Raw genomic sequence first — 4,677 nt, 5'->3', positions numbered from 1 at the left:
CGGCGGCGATCTTCCCAGCCCTCTCGGTGGCCTCCTTGACGTGCGGCAGCCATGACAACTTGTCCTGGAGGGTCACACCGAGATAGCGGATCGAGCGGGACGAGGTGACGTCCACGTCGCCTACTCGGACGGTGATCCGCGTCGGGGCTTTGGTGCTGGAAATTACCACCATTTCCGTTTTCGCCGGCGCCAACTCGAGATGGTGTCGAGCCATCCATTCCACAACTGATGTTATTGCCTGTTCTGCAGCAGCTTTCACCGTGTCTGGGGTTGTGCCTGGGACCAGCAGCACCAGGTCGTCGGCATACCCCAGGATCTCCGCATCGGGTGGCAGGGCGATGTCCAACACACCGTCGTACATCGTGTTCCACAGGGTGGGGCTCAAGATAGACCCCTGTGGTACCCCTGCCGTGACGGACCGCACTACCGGGCCATCAGAGGTTTCATACACCAGCTCCCGGTCCTGGAAATAGCTGTGTATGATACGTTGGAGGCCGGCGGGAACACCTTTCGCCTGCAGCGCAGTGGCGATGGCCTGCCAACTGGCTGTGTTAAACGCGTTCCTCACATCTAGCGCAGCAACTAGGAGGAACCGTTTGTCGCGTCGGTTCGTGCGACCAAACGACATCGCACGCTGGCCGGCCTCAACAACCCTCTGAATAGCGCCGATGGTCGAGCGCCCTCTGCGGAAACCATACTGCCGGTCCGACAGTCGCGGTGAATCTGGATCTTCTAGATGCTCGTGCAGCCTGTTTAGTATCAAGCGCTCAAGCACCTTGCCCAGTGCATCCAACATGCACAAGGGCCGGTACGAGCTACTCACTCCTGGGGGTTTTCCTGGCTTCAGGATGAGTACGAGGCGCTGCCTCTTCCACGCTGCAGGAAACGTGCCGTTAACGAGGCAGTCCTGGTACAGCGCTGTGAAAACCCCGTGTGCTCGAGAATGGCTGCTTTCACCGCCGCATTCGGGATACCGTCGAGTCCGGGGCCTTTTATTGGCCATGCGGCGTGCGATGAGTTTAAGCTCATCGTCCGAGACATCTGCTACTGCTCCAGACTGCTCCTCTCCCTCGATGGTAGCCGCTTCTGGCCAGACGAGGGGCGGGTGCTGGGGAAGAGATCGGACACGATGTGTTCGAGCCTGTCCCGCTCCGTCTCGGGTGGCGTCCGTCCACCACGGAGGTGGGACAGAACGACGAGATATCCGGCTCCGAACACATTCTCCTCGGCGATATCGATCAGCTCCTGGAACGAATTCCTCTTGCTGGCCTTTATCGCCTTCCCCAGCTCCGCCCTCGCTGATCGATGTTCTGCTGCGGCGATGCTCCGTTCCTGCAGGTCACTGGTCTGCTGCATCCGATCACGGGCGCGTTCACAGTTCTCTCGCAGCAGCCTGAGCAGCGGCGTCCACCAGAACAGGTCACGATGGGGGTCACTGTGCGACGTTGTGACCCGCTGCATCGTCTTGTCACACGCGGCGAGCATGATCTCAACCATGCGTTCGTGACTTACCGCCCGTTCTGAGAACCGCTCGTCTAGCAGCGTCGAAAGGAAGGCTCGCTGCGAGAACTGCGTCGCCTTGTAACGCCGACCCGCATGTCGAATGCGCCCCTGGTGTCTCCTCCGTGGTGATGGTGAAGGCTCGTTTGCGACGGGGACTGTGGTGCCAACAGTGTACGTGATGTACCGGTGGTCGGAGTACGAGTACTCACTGCACACGTTCCACGTTCCCGGCTGCGCGATGGTTGGTGTCGCAAACGCCACGTCCACGATGCTCGCTGTTGCCGCTCCATTGCCGTCGAAGGTGCTCGTCGTGCCCTGATTTAGCACAACCAGGTCTAGCTGCTGTATGGCACTGAGCAGCTCTTCCCCCTGTCGCTGTTACGCTCGCTTCCCCATTCCACGTGCCAGGCGTTGAAGTCGCCGGCAATGACGACCTGTGGATGGGAAGTCGCTTCGAGCTGAACTGCTTCAATGAAGCGCTCGAACTCGTCGGTGGGTTGACGAGGTGGAGCGTAACAGCTGAGGAAAGTGGTGCCGCCGATCTCGGCAGCGACGAGTCCCGGTGTGTTGCTGCACCAAATCCTCTGGAGAGGAAGAGTCCCAGTAGCGACGATGGCAACCTTCTTCGAGCAGTCGAAAGCCCATCGACCGTTGTTGGCAGGCGGTCGATACAGCTCCGACAGCAGCAGCACGTCCACTTTCTTCTCTCGGGCAGTTTGGAGGGCAATGTCCTGGGCCCCTCTCCTCTGCCCAAGTTCACCTGCATTACTCGCAGTTGTGGGGTCATTGCAAGGCCGACCGGGCGCAGTCGGGGTGTCCAATTGCGTGTGGACCACCGCACTTGAGGCACTTTGGTTGAGAAGTGCATGCCTTTGCCATGTGCCCCACAACGCCGCAGCATATGCACATGTTTTGCCGATCGTCGGGTGAACGGCAGTCATGGGCCCGATGACCCAGCTCGAGGCAGCGATAGCAGCGCACACGCTCTCGAGGGGTCGGCGGCGCGGCTCTGACTTTGCTGACGCAAAAGCCCAGCTTGATCTTTGTGCCGTCGAGTTCGCTCACGAACTTTGCAGGCAATCGCACGTACGCCCGCTGGGTGCCATCGGCCATCTGTGTCATTGTGGTCGACACAATTCCCGCTCCCGACTCGAACTTGCTGTCAAGCAGCGAAGTGAGGTCGTCCTCTCGGGCTAGCGGGTCGACGTCATGTATGACCACTGACGCCATTTCTGTAACGTGCCGGCACACTCCAGCACTGCCCACGATGGCACGAACCTGCTGCAGCATATACTGCGCATTCGCCTTGCGGCTGAGCGTGAGTCGCAGCAACGCCTTACTGGTGCGGCGGCCCAGGACGACGTGGTCCTTAAGCGGCTTGTACCGCTCGTCAGTCTTAACTGCCGTTTGCACAAGCAGCAGAAGGCTCTCCCAGTCCTGACCTTCGTTGGGCGAAACCTCAATAAGCTCGGGCTTGGCCGGCTTTCGCTGCTGTGATCGCTGCTGCTGTTGACGCTGTTGTTGCGGACGCTGTTGCTGCAGACGCTGTTGCTGCTGCTGCTGCTGCGGCTGCTGCTGCGAGCGCTGCTGCTGCTGCTGCGATCGCTGCTGCTGCTGTCGTTGCTGCCGGAGCTGTGGTGGGACATAACGCTCATCTTGCTGCTGCTGCTGCTGCTGCTGGTGCTGCTGCTGCTGGTGCTGCTGCTGCGGTTGGCGTTGCCGCTGGGACGGGCGGCCTCTTACCACCGTTGTCCAGAGCTGCTGCTGCGGCTGCTGCTGCTGTTGTTGCTGTGGCTGCTGCTGTTGCTGCTGTTGCTGCTGTAGTCGTGGAGGAAGCTGCTGCTGCCTCTGTTCGCGTTGAAGCAAACTTTGCAGCGACTGCTGCTGCTATTGCTATTGCTGCAGCTGCTGCTGACGCTGCTGTTGACGCTGCTGCTGACGATGCTGCTGCTGTTGGCGCTGCTGCTGCTGCTGCTGCTGCTGCTGCTGCTGCTGCTGCTGCTGACGTTGCCGCTGCTGCTGCTGCTGCTGCTGCTGCTGCTGCTGCTGCTGCTGCTGCTGCTGCTGCTGCTACTGCTGCTGCTGACGTTGCTGCTGCTGCTGCTGCTGCTGACGCTGCTGCTGCGCTGCTGCTGCTGCTGCTGCTGCTGCTGCTGCTGCTGCTGCTGCTGCTGCTGCTGCTGCTGCTGCTGCTGCTGCTGCTGCCATTCTCGCTCTCGCCGCCTCAGCCGCTGCTGACAGGGATAACTGGCTTGTGGCCGCCAAGCGTTCATAGCGACGTGGCTTTTTGATCCTTCGATGTCGGCTCTTCCTATCATTGTGAAGCAAAATTCACCAAGCGTAGGATTGTTCACCCTTTCAAGGGAACGTGAGCTGGGTTTAGACCGTCGTGAGACAGGTTAGTTTTACCCTACTGGTGTGTGCTTATAGTCGCTATCTTAACGGAATTCCTGTGCAGTACGAGAGGAACCACAGGTACGGACCACTGGCTCAATACTAGTCCGACCGGACTTTGGTATGACGCTACGTCCGCTGGATTATGCCTGAACGCCTCTAAGGTCGTAGCCAATCCGAGCTGATAGCGCTTCTCAAACCCATTAGGTGTTCGGAAGCTAGCGGGCCTAACAACCCTCTGAGATCCGTTGGAGTCTGCGTCTGCAGCCCGGCGTCTCATCCCGCTATACCTAGGCCGCAATGAGTGGAGTTCGCTGCACGTGTTAGTACCGTAACTGGGAACGCCGTTGGCTTGAGCTCTGCCCAACGTGGATATACCTAGTTTCGACACCTATCAACCGCCCGCAAACGACGGGACTTCAGGCTGGGAGCTGCGAGTTGTAGAGATGCGTTCGCATCGATCCTCTCAGGCGACCCATGCTTGGTGGTTTGTCCGTGTGCCCCTTCCTCGATGTGCGCAAGCTCGTCTTGGTCTGGGGACCACGTCGACACAGGGGATACTCTTGTGAGAGCATGAGTGTACTAAGTTGAGTGTAGCAAGGGAACGCGTGCCCCTTCCTCGTTGGCGTAACTAACCATCTTGGTCTGGGGACCGTGGTACCGTGCTCTGGTGAAGCTTGGTGCGTGCTCCTTCCTTGTCAGACGAGTGACTTGACCTGGTCTGGAGACCGTTCCTTTATACTAGTGGACAAGAGTTGGCTTCTTCCGTGTCAGACGAGT

The 4,677-nt window shown here is 59.4% G+C and overlaps 1 pseudogene; it reads left to right on the top strand.

Annotated features, from left to right (window-relative positions):
• LOC120907844 overlaps positions 1-4,391 on the top strand; it is a 9,326-nt pseudogene extending 4,935 nt beyond the window's left edge.
• Positions 4,392-4,677: the final 286 nt, after the last annotated feature.

The sequence above is a fragment of the Anopheles arabiensis genome (assembly GCF_016920715.1).
Source record: "Anopheles arabiensis isolate DONGOLA chromosome X unlocalized genomic scaffold, AaraD3 X_pericentromeric_contig0022, whole genome shotgun sequence".
NCBI classification, from domain to species: Eukaryota; Metazoa; Arthropoda; class Insecta; order Diptera; family Culicidae; genus Anopheles; species Anopheles arabiensis.
Note: the sequence above shows the minus strand (reverse complement) of the source record. Positions and strands in the feature narration are given on the sequence as shown.